This window comes from Cyprinus carpio, chromosome A22 (assembly GCF_018340385.1).
Source record: "Cyprinus carpio isolate SPL01 chromosome A22, ASM1834038v1, whole genome shotgun sequence".
Taxonomy (NCBI): Eukaryota; Metazoa; Chordata; class Actinopteri; order Cypriniformes; family Cyprinidae; genus Cyprinus; species Cyprinus carpio.
This window is the reverse complement of record NC_056593.1, coordinates 14,005,468-14,026,028: the sequence shown is the minus strand read 5'-3', so window position 1 is coordinate 14,026,028 and position 20,561 is coordinate 14,005,468. Positions and strand designations below refer to the sequence as shown.

The following is a 20,561-nucleotide window of genomic DNA, read 5'->3' as shown; positions in this document are numbered from 1 at the left end:
GGTTACATACGTAACCGAGATGTTATAATACATCGATGGCTACGCGAGACTGCATACACAGCAGCTGCGAGTTCCTTACGGCAACCCGTCAAAATAAAAGTTTAGTTTCACATGAAGTAATTGTCAAAAATATATTACTATTAAGCAGTCTTAAGACTCAATGTAACAAAAATGCTGCTACTACTACTAATAATAAATATTAATAAATCTTTATTTTTAAAGGAATAATCACATTTTTCTTTTAAATTGTAACAGTAAACCTCTGTTTTAATTTTTTTTTTCATTTGATTAGGATAAATTAAATTGTTTTATGCCTTCATCTGATTACCAGAAAAATTAAGAAGAACATTTTATATGGCCCTATTATTGTTTAAAAAAGGACCCTATACAAAATAACAAAAGGTTTAAAATACAGGCCTGTGGCTCTTAATTTCTTTTTATAAATTCACCATTTATAAACTGATGTTTACTGTAAATTTTTTTTGAAAAATTCAATAGCATTTGTATTAAAACTATATTCACTGAATGTAAAAAAAAAAAAAAAGAGAGAGAGAGAGAGAGAATCGACCCAAGAATTGAATCGAATCAAGAGCTTGTAAATCGAAAACAAATCGAATCGATACCCAGCCCTAGAAAAATATATTGGGTTTGTGAGCAGCATAAGGCCTTGAATAAGTGCAGGGAAAGAGAAGCTTTTATAATACATTCTATGAGCAAAATTGAGCAAACTATCTGTAGAATTCAGAAAAAAAACTGTCCACGTCTGCCAATGTCTTGAGTTTAAGAAGATTAATGGCTTCACTAGCCTTGCCCAAGTAAAGAGGCTTCCTCTTTGCATATTTTCACATTCTATTGAAACTCTAACATGCATTTTAATGGATAGACATAATAAACATTGTAGTTCACACCCAGTTAAACTGTATTACAGCAGATCAAGTAAATAATTACACTCTTTCTGACATCAGTCTGCAGAGCCATATACAGTAGCATATATGTATAGATAATTTACCATGAACACACTGTGTGTAAACAAATAATTAAATTAGCTAATGTTCAATCAGGAATTAATAAATAAGATTCTAACATTATAACAAACATGAAATAAATACAGAATACAAAACACATTTATTCTGGCAAACACAACATAAAGAAAGAGCACTAGTGGTACAGAATTGTGAAGGCCATTCTTTGACAGGATTGACAGCAATTTTTTTTGCTTATATAGTGTTTAAAGATCTCATTGTTACGCATTACGAACAAACAGTGCACATTGATTTCTGTCAACAAGAGTATAACAATACAGAACAGTGTAATACTTGATTCACCACTGCACCTGAGTGTGGCATGAGCTGCAGCAGAAAATATGATTATTCATGATGTGCCTTTCATGCTTTCAAAATGAATTCTCAGTTGTTAACATGGGTGCCAGAAAAAACGTGCTGCTCAGAGGTCACTGACACTGGAAAGGCAACAGGCCTTACCAGTATTCTGCACAAGAGAGAAACAATGAAAGCTGTCCTACAAATTCAGCTAAAGGTAACATTTAACTTGCAATATAGTCATAAAATGAGAGAAAGCCAACGAGAGTCTGTTAAGCGTTTTAACTTTCAGTTTACCCGCGGTTCCTTCTATATAAACGAAGCCTGAGATCTTTTTCTCCTGCGAAGCATGACATAGGCTGTTATAGACACAACAGTTAAATGCAAGTAATACGGTAAAAACACAGATCAATATCTTTCTCAGAATCTGACTGTGTTTTTAGAATGGGTTTTTGTGCTCCTTCATTTTCTTTGTCAGTTATTTTGTTTCCCTTTTCTTCTGTTGATTCTGCAAAAAAAAAATAATAATAAAAAAATAAAAGCCATTACTGCACTGTGATAAAGAATGGGTTGTTTTTTTAATTTTAAAGCTTCTGAAATATAAATGGTGTTTTTGCGCACCGGTGATGATCGGCTGTATGGTACAAAGTTCAAATGCTGTGGTATTAATGATGAAACTTAGCCTAGACTTTGTCACTGCATCAGAGTGATTAAAGATTGATGAGTTTGATGGGAGAAGTTTCCTCCTCTCCGCCTCCTCAGGGGGAAAGTTTCCAGCTCTGTTCTTCTTGTACCATGGGTTCTGTCCTGCTACTGAATCTTTACCATTAATTTATATCATAAATAGTCTCACTGTCTTTTGCATTCTCTCCAAAAGCACATTAATATCTTGAAGTTTAACATCATGTGTTCATCTGAAGAACCACGGCGGCACAACTTTTAACCACCCAATAAATCCCTCTACTGTGACACCTGCAGACACACTGAAATCCCACACTAGGCTTTGGCTGTAAGCGCCAGTCTGGCATTTTATACATGTGGTATAAGTGCAACTTTTGAATGTAGTTTGTTTTGTGTTCACCTTTGTTTTTATCAGCACTAAAATGCACAGATGAAGCCACCAACTGCAGAAATGGAAGAAAAGAAATAAAAAAGTTCCTTTTAAATTCCTTTAATCCAACCAGTAGTCATGACATTGCAACAAACTTGTTAGAGAGCAAACTGATCACTAAAGGGTGGCCTTTGTTTTCTTTTTTTTTTTTTTCTGGACTCCTTTTTAATTGGTTTAAAAATTTTCTTAATCAAAAGCATTGTTTAATGATTAAAATAATGAAGCTCAAACCAATTTAAATTCAATTTTTAGTTTTTTAAAAATTACATGTTTAGGGCCCTATCAAAATGTTTTATTTATATTTTTTTCCAACCTTATGTTTTATTGTTACCAAAATTCTGTTTTAAGAATGTCTAATTATTTGAAAACATAAGCACAAGTTTGGAATTTATTATGCTTACAATTTAGCACCTTTATGATTTTTGTTTGCCTCAGAAATTCTAAGGCATAAAACATTCATTCATTTTATCTTTAAGTAATGAAAATTAATTTAAATTAAAATTAAACAGTCAATTGATCATGAAGTGACTCTCAGAGCAGCTCTGGAGATGTGGTTTCATGTATTTAATGTCCGTCATGGTGAGGACGGCAGACCGTTAATATCACTGTAAGCGTCACGCGAGCTTCAGTACAGTTACTGTATCCAAACCACGGCGGCTGCGCAATTCATTAACACAGAGACACGGAGAATTCATATTTAAATCGTCGTTATCGAGCCTTAAGACCACGTAACACTTGTGAAAATGTTTCTCTTTTTTTTGTGTGTGCGCGTGCTCATCATTACGACACTACCCCTCTGCGCAAAACAGAGAGCGACCACGTAACGTTAAGCAGACCGAAATTGACATGCGTCATGTAAATAAGATCAATAACATAAGGCTATTTTTAAGTTTTGTGTAATTAAAAGAGCAAGGTATAGACCTGTTCTATCGAAAAGGTAACTTTACATGATTTCTGTTGTGATCTGGCGCTATGAGAGAAAATGTAATTCAAATAAAATGACTTCGACCTTCAAGGGGCGGCGGGGGGTGTTCGTTGGGGGCGGCCCGCCCCTCTAATATAATGGCAGGGGAAACACTGTAATAAATTAAACATTAAATGGGATTTGCGGGTTAACTGGATTTTATTTACCCAATTATTAATTGTCAATTAAACTGTCACACATGCACCAAATCTTAAACTAATTTTTGCAAAAAGTACAAATGACAACTAAATTTACAATTTTCACTTAATAATATACTGGATGTTGCATTAATTATCCTGTTAGATTGTGTAGAAACTGTAAATATGATTAGCAGTAAATGTTGTTGTTCATAAAAAGCATCTTCATCCATCTTCCCATACTGAATAAATCTTTATATCTTAAAGCACCTGCAAGACTCGGTCAGTCAAATTACTATCAAATAAAACTGCACAATGCCACCAGGACCAAAGGCGATTACAACATTCTAATACTTAATGCTAAGGCTTAACTCAGAATAATAGTTTCAGCTATTTCTCTGGGTATTGACCTGTAACGTGGTAGTTAATCAAATTGTGCTCAATGCATTAATTGTGTTGACAGGGGTTGTTTATTTATGTAAGTTTAAGTAATCATAAACGAACCAGGCCGAATGCAAATACAAGCGCAAACGTAATCAGGTTTTGTGCTTGTATCGCGGCAGATCTGAAGTGAAATGTGGTGGTAAGTAACAGCCTCCTTTGTAAAAAACAGAATTTCATTAGGTAATCACGAACAAATACCCGAAGATCATGGTGCCCCCCAATATATTCCATATATATTTTTACATAATATTACGAAATAAAAGTTTGTCACAAAAAAAAAAATGAAATGGTGACCCTCTGAACCAGAACACGTTTCCACGGGATTTCTGTAACTGGAAGTTGTCATAGAACCACGGGGTTAAAAAAAAAAAATCTGTTGCAGCGAACGGGAAACTACAGCAAATATTTTTGTTCCCACCGTTTGCTTCAACAACAACAAAATCACGATTGCGTGTTCATGAGTTTACAGAAGAAAAATAAACAAATAAAAAATAGCGAAAGAGATGGATAAGAAAGAGGTCAAATGTATAAGTATTAGAAACCAGTGGGTCAGGCTGGTTAACAGGTTATTTTTAGACCCTGCTGGGTAGATGCTGGAACTGAACCATCCGACCTCAAAAAAAAAAAAAAAAAAAAAAAATCCCTGTTCTGTAGGCTGTTTTTCTGCGATTAAATAAAAAGTCGTTTAGAGCTCTTTGTCGGAAATCTCACAGGAGTGTTAACTATTTGTTTATTTTTATTTTTATTTAAATATGTTTTCCTCTTTTATTTTTTCGTCAGCTGTGAAAACGTGACATTTAAAGCAAAAAAAATAAAAGGCTCACACAGTTCCTAATTCTCTCAATATTCAATAACTGTAATTAGATGCATTCTGAACTACTATAGGCGTACTGAATGGTATTTTCTCCTCAAAGTCAGCTGCTGTCTTTACACAGCAAGCAGCAAGGCCCTCGTCCGAGTGGCAAGCTGACACGCTGCTGTCACGGTTCATGGGGTCAGTGCATTCATCTTGTGTCTCTGTCTGATTGTGTGCATCTGTTAACTAGCAGCAGCTGCGATAATGAGCACCAGCTGTAACTCATTTGCACTGCCTTTAAGTTTGGCTGGCATCCTGTTCGTGTTGTTGGTTCGTTGATTTCTCGTCTGTCTCTCTTGTCTAGTTCGTGTTCCTGTACCTCCAGTTGGTATTCTCTGACCTTATTCCTCGCCCCGCCTGCCGGATTCCTGCGCTGGTTTGAGTTACTGCGTGTTGAGTGGTCTGGACGTGATTCATCTGGGGTTATGCCATCGTCTTCCTACATTCTCATTGCTGGGCTATCTGAGCTACCAAAATAAACCATTTTTACCTCGCACTTGGATCTCGTGACTCGATCACTGTGACAGAATGAACCAACCAGAATGGATCCAGTGAGCTCGGCAGAATTACGAGACTTTTTTAACCAGTTAGTAACTCTCGCATGGAATGCCAAGAGGACCAGATGATGGCTACGGGTCGTGCTGTCAAAGCCCTGGTTGCTTGGGTTTTGGGAACTTACAACTCAGTTTAAGCGCTTTCTTCAAGTTAGAGACTGGTTCTTCTCAGCAACCACCTGCGTGCCAGTCCACCAGCTGCCTGTGGATCATAGCACCCCTTCTCCTGAGCCTCGTCTACCACCACCAGCCTTTTATTCCGGGGAGCCCCAGTTGTGTCGCTCATTTTTGGCTAAATGCTCCCTCTATACTATTTCTCTTCAACTCGTCATCGTTTCCCCACCGAGGAATCTAAGATAGCGTTCATTTATAACTCTGCTCACAGGGGACGAGCGGCAAGCTGGGGAACCACCGTGTGGGAACAGAGACTTCCGTGCTGCGACTCCTTCCAAGCGTTTTCACAGGAGCTGAAGAAGGTATTTGATCGTGCTGCTTATGGCAGAGAGGCAGCTAGACTTCTCGCAGAGCTGCGACAAGGGGATCGCACCGTAGCCGATTATTCTATTGCATTTCGTACTTTATCCGCGGAGTGCGGCTGGAATTCTGAGGGGCACAAGTTGGACCCTGTTTCTACACGGACTTTCGGACACCATCAAGGACGAGATTTATTCCTCGGATTTACCCGCGGGGGTGGATAAACTCATTGAGCTGGCTATTCGTGTGGATGCCAGAGTAAGGAGGGCGTGTGTCCCACAGACAGACAGAGGCTTACATAAGCGGAAAATCCCTGACGTCACTCATCCAAGAGCAGCCTATCATCAGTCACTGACAAGGAGGAGATGAGTTCTCTTTCCCTGATCCCGAACAAATACATGCAGATGGGCAGGTCTCGCCTTTCACAGCAGGAGAAGCAGAGACATGCAGAGAGAAAGGTTTATGCTTGTACTGTGGAGCCGCCGAGTCACGAAAGCGGTTCTGCAATGTCGCAGTAAAAGCCGGTACCCGCCAGTAGGTAAGAGGTTACTGACGGGTGGAGCAACTCTTAATAAATCCTCTCTTTCTGTCACGTCACTACCGGTAAGGCTGACACTTCATGCTTTGACTTTTTATTGTGAGGCTTTGGTGGATTCGGGGGCGGAGGGTAATTTCCTAGACTTTAAAGTTGCTAAAGGACTTAAGAAAGCCATGGTGGAACTTTCTCAGCCCATCTCTGCAGTGGCACTTAATGGGCAGTCGTTACCCTCCGTCACACATTCCACAGTCTCAGTGAAACTCATCATCTCCAGACAACACACTGAGTACATTGCTCCTGTGGTCACTGACACTCCTGCTGCCTCCTGTGGTTTTGGGGCATCCCTGGCTGGTGCTCCATAATCCCCACATAAACTGGGGAAAAAAATTCTGTCTTGTCCTGGAGTGAATATTGTCATGCGTCATGTCTGTTGTCTGCATGTTCTCCTATGTCTTGTTCTGTGTTTCAGGATGATCACACTGACCTGTCTAATGTTGCCATGTGAGTACCTCGACCTGAAGAGAATGTTCAGTAAAGTGTCTCGTGCTGCTTCTCTACCTCCGCATCGTCCCAATGACTGTGCTATAGAATTATTGTCAGGTACGTCTCCGCCTAAAGGCACATTATATTCGCTTTCCAATCCGGAGAGGGAGGTCATGGAGAAAATATTTCTGATTCTCTTGCAGCCAAGATCATCCGCTCCTCTTCCTCTCCAGCAGGTGCGGGGTTTTTTTTTTCGTGTAAAAGAAAGATGGCTCTCTTTGTCCCTGTACTGACTATCGAGGGTTTGAATGACATCACTGTGAAGAATACTTATCTTTTGCCGTTGATGTCGTCGGGTTTCGAGCGTCTGCAGAGGGCATCATTTTTCACGAAATTGGATCTCCGTAATGCTTATCATTTGGTTCGCATAAGAGAGGGGGATGAATGGAAGACCGCTTTTAATAACCCCCAGGGAGCACTTTGAATATCTTGTTCTTCGTTTTGGCCTTTGTAACGCCCCCGCGGTATTCCAAGCACTCGTCAAACGATGTGTTGAGAGATATGGTAGATCAGTTCATTTATGTCTTCCTAGATGACATACACTGATATTTTCTCATTCTCTCCAGGAACATGTTCAACACGGTCAGGCGAGTTGCTTCAGAGGCTGTTAGAGAATGGGCTTTTTGTCAAGGCAGAGAAATGCGTTTTCCATGCACAGTCTGTTCCTTTTTTGGGATACATCGTCTCGGCCAAGGGGGTGCGCATGGATACCGACAAGATTCAGGCTGTGGTAAATTGGCCAACCCCAGAGTTGGTTTCTACCGGCGGTTTTTTCGCAATTTCAGCCAGCTAGCCGCCCCTTTGACTTCCTTAACCTCCATCAAGACTGCCTTCAGGTGGTCTAGTGCAGCGGAAGCTGCATTTTCCAAACTGAAAAGCTGTTTCGTTTCAGCTCCCATCCTTATTGCCCCTGATCCTTCCTGGCAGTTCGTGGTGGAGGTTGATGTGTCTGAGGTGGGGGTTGGCGCAGTTCTATCCCAGCATTCCCTCATGGACGGTAAGGTGCATCCTTGCGCATATTTTTCTCACCGTTTGTCCCCCGCCGAGTGTAATTATGACATTGGTAACAGAGAGCTGTTGGCAGTCAAGCTCGCTTTTGAAGAGTGGCGTCATTGGTTAGAAGGTTCGGGGGTTCCTTTTATTGTTTGGACCGATCACAAGAATCTTGAAAACATCAAGTCCGCTAAAAGATTAAACTCTAGGCAGGCTCGGTGGGCTCTTTTTTTTCGTGTCGTTTTTGATTTTTCTATTTCTTATCGTCCAGGTTCTAAGAACATCAAACCAGACGCGTTATCCCGTATTTTTGGTATGTATCGGATCGCCCATCTTTTTCCGACCCATTGTACCGCAGAAAGTCTTTTATTTCTGCAGTCTTGTGGGACATCGAGTCGAAGGTTCGCACCGCCTCGCAAGGGGTAATGCCCCCGCCCGGATGCCCACCAGGTCGGTTTGTTGTGCCAGAGGCTTTTAAGGTCCGAAGTTATCCGATGGGGTCATTATTCCAAGGTAGCTTGCCATCCTGGGGTTAATCGTACCATGTTTCTCGTTAAACAACGGTTTTGGTGGCCAGCCAGGGCTCGTGACATTCGTCTTTTGTTTTGGGCTTGCTCTGTCTGTGCTGTTTAGAAGTCTTCCAATCGACCCCCTGCTGGACTCCTTCAGCCGTTGTTAGTTCCTTCGAGACCCTGGTCCCACATTTCGCTAGATTTCGTTTCGGGTCTCCCTCCTTCACAGGGAAACACGGTGGTTTTGACCGTGGTGGACCGGTTCTCGAAGGCAATTAATTTCGTTCCTCTCCCCAAATTACATTCTGCCAGAGAAACGCCGCGTTGCTGTCATTAGATCATGTTATCGCTTACATGGCCTCCCGATGGACGTGGTCTCTGACAGGGGGCCTCAGTTTGTTTCCAAATTTTGGAGAGAATTTTGTAAATTACTGGGGGCAACTGTTAGTCTTTCTTCTGGATTTCATCCTCAGAGTAATGGTCAGACGGAGAGAGGGCCAACCATGATCTAGAAAGAGTGTTGCGATGTTTGGTTTCTCAGAACCCCTCCTCTTGGAGCCAGCAGCTCTCATGGGTTGAGTACTATTTATTGGCCCATTTTAGCATGTCACCAAAATTATGAGTCCGGTGGCAGTCCGCCTCAAACTCCCTCCGGCGTACAGGAGAATTCATCCGATGTTTCATGTATCTAAATTAAAAGCCCGTTGTTTTTCATTCACCCATTAATCCGCCGGAAATCCACCAGCTGCAACTCATTTGCGCTGCCTTTAAGTTTGGCTGGGCATCCTGTTCGTTGTTGTTGGTTCGTTGATTTCTCGTCTGTCTCTCTTGTCTAGTTGTGTTCCTGTACCTCCAGTTGGTATTCTTTGGACCTTATTCCTCGCCCGCCTGGGATTCCTGCACTGGGTTTGAGTTACTGCTGCTTGAGTGGTCTGGACGTAATTCATCTGGGGTTATGCTGGCTATCTGAGCTACAAATAACCATTTTTACCTCGCACTTGGATCTTGTGACTCGATCATTGTGACAGCTGCAGTTCATTCGCAGTCCACCCCACTGACTTCTTTCATATACAGCACTCTCACTGAAGATAGCTTATACATGCTGTCTAGTTCAGGTGCTTACATGCAGAATGATTGTAAGGTTATTCTTAAACCCAAGTAGGGTTAAGTTCCAAAGGTGCTCTCAACACTTTTTAGAGTCCAGGTCATAACTTTGTTGGATTTTTCCCCCTGAAGGATTGAACATGGAGAATTCAGAAGTTTATCAGATGTTCTGCCCCATGCATGAACTATGCTTTTGAGTGATCTGCCAAGTTCAGATCGGATGAGCAGCTTTTTGTCCTTCAATAGCCACTCCAAATGACTGCCAGTACCTAAGCAAAGACTGTCCCATTGGAACACGGATGTGATATCTCTGTCATACAGCTCTCATGGCTAGGAATGCCCTATTGGGGTTGGAGCCCACTCCACCAGAGCTATGGCCTCCTCATGGACTTGGGCACATGGAGTGTCTATTCAAGATCTTCAATGAAAATCTTTGCTAGATCTTGAACTTGCACCACATGTATTGTCTGTGCGTGAAGAGTCGAATCCAGCTAAATCTGTTGCTCAGCATTCATCTTAAACTGTTGTGGCCCTACTGAGATGGAAATGTTGAACAACATTGTATAAGATGGCTGACTAAATGATTGGCACCAGAGATCTAGAGGAAATATTTCACTAGAAGAAGAGAGGAGAGTAGAGAAAATAGGGGGAAAGGAGGAGAGAGACAGACAAAGGGCCTCATTCATGATACACAAGTAAAATGAGTTTTTGTGTAAATCATTCGTGAAGCCGTTCTGATGTAAACTTTAGAATTCATGAAAATGTTTGTATTTTCAAAATGTTAGTTGGTACGAAATAAATGTACACCTCCTCCCTACCACGAGTAAATGGTGCGTAAAACGTGACAATCTGATGACACTGAATTTTAATGGCCAGTTTTTGTTTTGTTGTTTTGTGTGTGTGTGTGTGTTGCTAAGAGTTGAAAACTATTAGTTTTTTTTAGTTTTTTTTTTTTTGCATTTATGCAATGTACTGAACACAAACCTAAGAAAGAAGTCCAGATTGTTCCACTGCATTCCTGGACACGTGACATACATAGTTGTAATTCATGGGCGGGGATTTTGCTAATTGAGAATGAGTGTGCAGCATCCTCATATTGAGTGTCACCAGAGTAACATCAGTTGACACGCCACTGCAAACTAGATGACACATATCTATGTATTTGAGAACCATATGATCACTATGAGAACAGGCTTCAATGTCATTACGTCCATTTAATACAGAAACACAATACAACAATAATATAATCAATACAATACAAAATGCTCTTATTTATGTGCCAGGTATTTGTTGGATTAATAATATGTTAGACTGAAGACAAATATTTGCATGGTAACAATGAAAAATAATATATTTACAGCTAATGTGTGCCAAAGAGTTCACTTTGATTAAAATAACCACAAAAGAAACACACAAAACCAGACCTATATGCTGATATGACTATAATACAATATGAATGAAATTTGAATGGCGAATTTATGTGAAGCTGTATGTTTGACCTTTGTTTCTCTCTTTCAGGTCACAATGAGGACATCACTGGAAGTTCTGCATTCTTGGTGTACTTGACAGTGATGATAAACTATACAATGTATTGAAACACAATCACAGCAGGAATGTGAGAGTTCAGAAAATGACATTGTTAAATGTGTGACTCTATAAAAATTGTGGCAAGATGCAAGGAGAAATGCTATGTGTAGACTAAGAAAATATTAGGTACAAAGGTGTACCTTTTGAAAAGGTACCGCCCCACTGTAATTTAACAAAATACCATGTTTTTGATTAGATCTGTGATAAAACCAAACAGAAATACAAAAAAAACAATATTTTGCCTTGCTTTGAGTGTTCTTTTTGTTTGTCTTCCGTGCTTCTTCAGAACACTTTTACCACCAATCATATTAACTATCAATCAAATCAAATCAGGGTAATTATAGTTATTTATCTTTAATCAAGAGCCTTTCAGAATAAAAACATCCACAACTCTTCATTGAAAAAATAATATATATTGGCATGTATAGAGTTATTTTAGTAAACACATCAAGTTTAGGTTTTGCATCTGTGTTAATGCACATTAAATCAGATATTTTCCACTGTCTTCTTTAGTTGTGACACAAAACATGAACTATCATGAATGACCTACTCATATACTCATATCTCATTTGAGTTTTTAAACCTTTGAGTGTAGCTTCAATAATTTAAATGATTAATTTACTATTCATTTAGTTTTAGATTTTATTACGTTTAATCTTATGATTGTGTAGTATTCACAAGTTAGAGATCAGAGGGAATGTCTTCATTTTCAGATTTCACTGAATGATGTTTTGAAGCAGTTTGTTACAATAAAACTGTGAATTTTGATATCAAGTCCAACACTGTGACGAAGTGAGAGAGGTTCAGTGTGGCTGAATTTAATATTGTTGGCAATAGACTTTGTCTAAAAGCACACAGAAAAGATTTTATCAGAAAGTGTCCAGAATATCACATCACAGATGCTGCACAATCTATATGTTAAATGAAAATGAGCAGCATAATTGTTCTAGTTCTATACTTTTATTGTACAATGCTGATTTAGTACAAGAATTAATAAATACATCAAAATGCTGTGTGAGTTCAGCTCTATTATTAAAGCACTACACAGAATGAGTAGATGTGTCTTTTATCTTTAACCTTTAACAGATTTGCATCATCTACATGACTTCATTTACATTTTCTGTGATTCTGTCTCAAATGCAAATCCTCTTCTGGGTTTTATGAAAACAAACTGAACAGATCTTATCACCAGTAAAGTCCCAAATCTGCTCCTGTATGCACTTTCCTGAACTCTTCCCTATGCCACCCAAACAGTATTTTTATGTTCTAAAAACATATCAAACATAACATATCCTTAAAACAAGATCAGTTTATCTGAGAAAGATAAGACTTGTTTTGAATGTAAGTCATCAGCGAATTGTTCTTTTAGTTTTATGCATCAGTATACAAAATATTTATGTACAAAAGTAGAAAAGGATTATAATATTCAATATTCAGACAGTGTCTTTATGAATGTTTGTATATTGTGTTTGTCTAACTGTTGTACTGCAGTATTTCAGGGCTTTTGAATAACCCAGTTTCACAGATTGAGACAGTATCTGTATCTCCCACTGAGAGATGTTGCTGCCAATGCAGTCAACCTAGTCTACTTCTTCCTTGTGTGTAGAAAACTGCTGAATTTGAAACAGAACTTTGCTAAAATGATCACAATGTCCCACAGACATGGTAATGGGCTCTTTACATGCACTGGGGCTCTTTGAGGGCCCAAATAGGCTTTTGATGACTCATGGGGCCAATTTTGGCACCTGAATATCATGAACACTTGATTGGGCTCTTCTCACATCCTGGTGTTGAGAGTTTTCCTATGAAGCAACACTCATTACTAGTAAATGAAACACATCAGATAATGGCAAGATGACCAAGTTTTATCAGCTTGATTGTTAACAACACTTTTTTTTAATCCCGCTTCTGCATTCTCATATCAACTTGACTTACCTTTTCACCCACTGCCCCCTAGAGCCTATATGCAAGAACTCCATAACATATATAACTCTCATTAATAAATCTATATTCAAACAACTTGAATATTATAGCATCAAGTCACAAAGAAAGAAAATAAGAATATGCATCAAATGCTTCTTGTCCATATGCTACAAAACACTGTACAAAATGCTATAATAGCTTATACAATACATTAGAATATGTCAAAAAAAGAGCAATGCAGGTTTTTTGCAGTCCTTCAGTTGAGGGCCTAATGGTTTGAGGTGAGAGTCAATTGAAAACCATCTGAAAAGACTAGCTAGACCAACAAGTTGGCCCAGGCTTTTAGTGCTTATACTGGTGCTGGTTGGTGGACTTGCTCGCCCAGCATTATCTTTCACGTGATGCTGATTGATCAAGGAAATGTTGATTAAATCCTAATGGACCTAGTTGCATGAATCATGAATGACCTGCAGAGGGCAGCAGAGGAGCTCTGATTCAAACAGAGCATGTGTCTAACTGTAATGAAAATGAGCAGCATCCATATGCAGAGTTTAATAATCTATATCTAATGCGCAGAAGCAGCTATTGTGCTTAATATTACAACCTTGTGTCAGTGTCATATACATTTTATACAAAGCATCTATAAATGAAGGGGAAATTGTAGCTCTGACATAATTGTGCTGATTATACTGTATTTCTTACATACACATAATGTTTATCTCACACAAAAGAGTTGAGGTTTCTTTTAAATGTCTATGTGTTTTAACCCACAGTAACAGATGTTTGCTTGGTCCCACCAAGAGTCGAGAGTCAAGGGGCATTTATTTATCATTTGCATAGTTAAGGCTGAGGAACACTGGGCACTGAAATGCTTGTGACGAGGCTCAGACAAACATAAAATGCAAGATAAGCTTTGAGTAAGTATAAACAAAAATATTTTGACAGCTGTTTTACGATATACATTTTAAATGACATGAATAATCAGGGATGCAAATTAATAAACAACATAAACATAGCATATTTGTATCACCATAATATACATAGTATTATTATATACTTGAAACCTTTAACCTGTTTGATGTTTAATATCTGCTTGATAAACAATTAATGCAACTGCCCTTGGTTTTAAAGCTACTGTGACCCAGAAATGCACATATATAGATCAGGGAAATCAAATCATATTTGGGATCTCAGTATATAAACCCTACACCTCCCTGTTTGCTTCATCACAGTATAGATTATATTCAGTCAGAAAATGTGAATGATTTCTGAGCAGCACTTTGGATCTAAATAAATCACACGATTAAATAATTCCCGTAAAAACCACTTTTTGAGTTTTCACTGAACAAGAACATACAGAGACAAGAGACCAGACCCAAGACTGACAGACACAGGGTTTTATTCAAAAACTTAACTCAGTGAAGATCAGCTTTGAATATGTAACAGAAAACAGCTGACAGGAATATTCAGAGGCTGAATTGTTTAAATGAATGTTTTGTTTGTATTAAACATAATCTGAGAGTTTTTAATAAGTAAAAAAGTAAAAAAAAAAAAAAAAATTATCAATCCAGAAATATACATGAAAAAATAAGTTATATATAACATGTAAAAATTATTTAAACAGTCCATTAGCTGTTGCACATTCACACAAATATAAACCTCAGTATCAAGTACAAAGTTGCTTTACATGTTGTCTAATGGTCTGATATTAAATATGTATAGATGCACAAATAATAAGCATCATGTCATGAAGTACAACAGTGTTTATACTGCAATGCTGCTGTTTCCATGTGAGGTATGAGAACTGAGTTACAATAAAGTATAAAGGTTATAGAAAACCTCACTCTAGACAAAGGTGACAGACACTGTTTGTGAGCAAAGTGACCAAATAGTGGAACATATTTCTGGTTTTGGTTTAGCACTTCAGTTAATCCCTAACGGTTTTTTTTTTTTTTTTTTTTTTTTTTTTTCTGTATACAAAAGTACATACAACACAAATTGATTAAAAAACTTCCGAAACAGTTACAAAGTAAAGTAATATGAAAGAAAATTAAATGCATATTCAGAATAACTATTCATATTATTATATAATCGTAGAAAATTGTTTATATGATATTATGCAGGTATTATAAAAGATCTGATATTATATGATACTATATAGAAATTATTGATTTCTGCACCTGAACACCTACAAACCTGAAAAATTAAAGCATTGTTTAATTTGTATCTTTGTTCTATTTATTCAACCATCGGTTGAAATATGCATATATCTTTTTTTTTTTTTTACTTATAATGTTCACTTGTCTTTAATAATGTTTAAACTTTGGGTAACACTTTATAATAACTTTCATTAATAAATAATTAACAAAAATTAACAAATACATAAAAATGAGATTGTTAATATATATAAACATATCTATAACGTGAAATAATGTGCTTGTTAAGGTTTGTTAATATATTTATTAAACATTACCTAATAATTTACATTTAATGCACATTAAAATGCTTACAAATGTCATTAAACTTCTAATTCATATGTTCATGCACATCTTGAAAATCTACAAATGATTTTAACAGATGTTATACAATGATTGAAAGCTTTTGTTAATGCACGACACCTTTGCTGCTATTGAGGTGTGATAGTCTATGGGTTAGGCTCAGGTTTGGTTGTAGGGGTAGGTTTAAGGGTAGGGTTTTGATAAATGATAAATGGAGCATTTATAAACATTTACAAATGATGAATAGTCTCAACTGTAGATTGGGTAATGCACAAACATGAACAAATGATTAATACATGATTAGTAAATATGTGAAAATAGGGTGAATTCCATTTTTGACACTTTTTGCCATCAAAATGACTGCTCATAAAGGTACTAATGATTAGTGAATGTTTAAAATCATTTACAATTGATGAATAGTCTCCACTTTAGATTGGGTACTGCAAAAATATTAATAAATAAATAATACATGATTTAAGATGTGCAAATAGTAGAAGTCTACCACAACAAACAAGACCAAAATATACGACCTTTACAGACTGTGATTGAGTTAATGAATATATTAAAATGAATAATTGTTAAAGTGTGCTGAAAATGACTAATTAAGCTATATTTTCACAACCATACTGTATGAGAACTGAAGTTTAATGACATTGTAAGAATTCCATGTACATTAACAAATAAACTTTGTAATAATTGTATAATTTCTGCTAAAACTTTTGTAGATTTTTAAAACGCATTGAAAGTTTAATGACTTTCATAAACATTAACTAATAATCTGTTAATCGTTATATGTTTGTTAATGATTTATTAATGACGTTTTTAATCTTCGTAAACCATGTCAAAATAGTTTGAAGATTAAAAAAAAAAATGCATGATCATATAAATTGAAAGTCTGATGACATTTGTAAGCATTTCAATTTACATTAAATAATGATCTGTTAATCATTTGGTAATGTTTAATAAGTTCATTAGTTAACATTAACTGGCACATTATCTCATATTTCTAGATATGTGAATACATATTAAGTAATGATAAGGTAAATATTATATAATGTTTGTTAATGATTTATTAATGAAAGTTATTATAAAGTGCTACCGATCTTTGTATTTGTTAGGCTAAGCATTTTTGTATTGCATTGTTCTTGTACTGAAATTTGAATCTAAAATTGCAAAATTTAATTGGTATTTAAAAAGTTGGTGTCTGTTTATTACAATACAAGGTCAAAAATAATGAAAACAAAAACTTTTTTTTTGTGCTAGGGCTGAATACAAAAAAAAAAAAAAAAAAAAATCTGAATACACAATTATATAAAACAAAAAAATATTCTAACTATTTAATATTACAAGGTCTAGCAGTCTTTGACCTCTTTTCAGTTAATTTATTGTTACATACAAAAACATTTTTTGTAAGAACGTCTTCATGTTTTATGTCTATACAGAAATGTTCTAAATGGAGAAGTGGAGAAGTGTGACAACTAGCCCCAGTTCTCCCCAATACTCTTGATATTACAGAATAAATCTTCAGGAAAATTCACATCATATCTAAGAACATGTTATATAATCACGCACAGATGCTGCTGACTCGATGACTATTTTTTTATAGTGAAGTCCACCGCGGCGTACTGAAAGAGCAATGAGAAGAACTATTAGCATTTCAGCCGCAGTTAAACCAAAATTAATCTAAACAAACGTCTACTATAGTTTGTTGAACTTATAGAAGTTAAAACCTTCAATATTCCTAAATAATTCTAAAAAATAATAGTACTTAATTTTATTCATGATTTTAAGATTTTAAATCATTTCACTGATTACCTTGTGATGGTTTTGCGTCTCGAGGCTGATACGTAACTTGCGTCTGCAGATCAGCATCATAAACATGTTTTTCCATCCGTTCTGTTTTTTCAGCAAAAACTAAATAAACTTCAAGATTCAATATTTTAATATTCAGATTCAGTATTTTTAAACTGTAACAATATATATGGACAGACATACATTCCAAAAGTCAAAAGACTAAGTAATGAGGTTTTTTTTTTTACCTCCTTACTGCAGAAAAGTATCATATTGATATTTTCACGAACAGCACCACTAGTGTTTAATTTGCTAATTTATTTTTTTCTTCAAGAAATATAACTCACCGATCAGCAGAATGAGCAGAAGTCCGTTCATCAGAGCAGATATGATGATAATAATCTGACATTGTGTTTGATTCTGATCAGTAATCTCCTCCAGCACTGTATGATTGTGACGCTCAGTCGGTTGAGTTTCTGTAATGAAAGTTTCCACGGTTTGTTACTGTCAGTCTTTTACTGGAGCTCAGTGACGATGATGCAGAATTTGTTTTAGAACTGAATAAAATATAGATAATTTATTCATCTTTATGTGGAGCGACCAATGAGAGGCCTTTTTTCTAATAAAACTGTAGTGAAAAATAACAAATATAAATAATCACACTGATTTTCACAATGTTTTAATTTCTACATGAGTAAAAGAACTCACCATTCAAGTGCAGTCTGGTGCTGTTGCTGAGTTTTGGAGGTGTGCGTGTGTTCATACAGTAATAAACTCCTAATTCATCAGCAGACACATTATTAATAACAAGACGATGTTTAAACTGCACTGAATATTTGTTTCTGAATGTTTTATTAAAGTAAAACTGTGATATTGGTGCTGTGAATGATCGTAGAATCACTGTCGGAGGATCTGGTGTTTCAGTAAAATCCAATAAAACCTCATTTTTCATCAAGATCACAGTTTATGGTCACATTTGATCCCAGATCAGTCAGTAGATCTGAAACTGCAGCTTGACAACAGATTGATACCACTGTGTGAAAAAAAATTAAACAATTTATGATAAAGTTTTGAGTTTGCAAAGTTGGTGAATGTATGTTAAAAATATTCATAATATGTAACTTACAGATCTGAAGCTGTATGATCTTCATGTTGTCTTGATCACTTCAATATAAAATCTGGTTCCCTCCACACTACATGTGTGAAGAAGACACAAAAGAAATGACGAAGAGGAAGTCTTTGACCACATTGTACACACTTTTTTTTTTTTTTAACACACAATGATCCATGACCTCAATAATGAAGGGGCTCATCACTTCATTGAACATGTACGACAGAAGATTTCTGGTTAAAAATTAACAAAATTATAAATGTATATACAACAAGTGACTCATAATATTGCACACTGAGCAATCTGAGTAAAGTGATTATCTATAGTACTGCACATTGACATGAAACAGTAGGTATATACAAAAAGTACAAATTGAAATAGAATAAGTGCCAATAGTGATTAGTGACCAGATATTGTATTGCACCTTGACATGCCACATTTAGTACATTTATAAAAGTCCTGATAAATAAAGTGACCATGTGATCATATTGCACATTGACATTCTATTGGCTAGAAAAGTCTTCGGTGTGTGCTACTGAAAGTGCAATGAGAAAAATAATCAGCATTTTAGCTGCAGTTAAACCCACATGAACCAAAATAAAGGGTTGGCAATGTTACTTTTAAAATGTATTTCACTACAGATTGCAAAATGCATGCTTTAAAAAATCATTTGTAACTATTTTTTTCTCTCTTTTTTTTTTTTTTAATTACACAAGTTTTGCAACTTAAGAGAAAGATAAAAGTTTCTAAGCAAAATGGCAGAGCCCACAAATTCAGCTCTCGTAGGCCCACACTGGATTTCAGAGATTTAAAAGCATTTGAAACGAACATGGAGATAAATTTTGATGTATTTTGACATCATTAGCTACATTCGCTCTGATAAAATTATCACCTGTAACCACAGATACACAAGTTTGCCTCAGACTGTTCATCTACACTGACCAATAATTACCAAAATAATAGGCCCTGCTAGAGGGCCTTTAATCAAGTGATCTTTTATGTTGCTGAATCTTTGAATGTGGCATGTACGTGTGATGTTGAGGTGAAGAACTAATGTGAAAACCAGAGATGTAACACCTGAACAAATCAGACACATTATTATTTGTTATATTTCACAAATAATGCAACAGACCCCTCAACCAACCACTGGACTGTGTGCTAGCATGATTTTATGGCACAATGGTTTTCACCCCACTGCACTGGAAGTCACTCTGAAACAGACACATAATGCCCATAGGAATGGACTTCTTACATTAATTCATAGCCAAACATTTCTATGAATAACTATGCATATTCCCAGGTCATTGTGTGTATTATTACTGTTCTTGTATATTGTCTTTTGTATTGTATACCGTTTTATGCATGTGCAATGAAACACTAGTTAATGTAACCTCACCTATAACATGTTTGGTGTCTATGAATTTGTATTTTGATGTTCTAAATTGTTTTAGGTTGATACCTACAGTATGCAACATATTAGTATTATAAGAATTTTTAATAGTTTTTGCATCAACAACCAAACCAGTAACATGCAAAACACCATGTTCGAAGACAAAGAGTCATAAACTTTCCCTCCAAAATAGACCCTGTTGTAAAACAGCGCTGATGGTTTCAGTCAGGTGGTTAACTGACTCCTTTTAATAGTTTCTCTAACGGTTTCAGTCAATCTCATTTGCCCTTCTCCCATGGATGAGTGATTGTATGTTTGTTTGTTTAGACTACTTATGTGTTAGTGTTTAGTTAATAAAACATTTGTGCACATATTACATGAGTTTAAGATTCTGTCACTGCTTGTGTATAATGTCCCTTCAACAATCAGTTCTTGTTAAATGAATCCTTCTTTTCTGAGAAGATCAATAATATCAGAAAGGTGATTGGAACATCTTAAAGATATGCAGAGGTCAGACAGATACGACCACAATTTCAAAAAGAAGTTACAATGTCTTTTTTTGAAGCAATCCTATACAGAAAATCTGATATATGGCAATATATGTAAAACACATATTGTCCATGTATGTGTCAAGCCCATGGACTGTTTTGTGTTTGTTTTCCTCCCCCACATGCTCCGTGTCCTAGTGTTTCCCCATGTGCCCCCCATTATC

At 36.5% G+C, this 20,561-nt stretch overlaps 1 long non-coding RNA gene across 1 annotated transcript in view; it reads left to right on the top strand.

Moving 5' to 3' along the window:
• LOC109083289 overlaps nt 1-11,273 on the top strand; it is an 84,566-nt gene extending 73,293 nt beyond the window's left edge. Inside the window, exon 3 of the long non-coding RNA XR_006153204.1 lies at nt 11,068-11,273. This is a non-coding gene — a long non-coding RNA (uncharacterized LOC109083289). The remainder of the gene's footprint in view (nt 1-11,067) is intronic.
• Nucleotides 11,274-20,561: the final 9,288 nt, after the last annotated feature.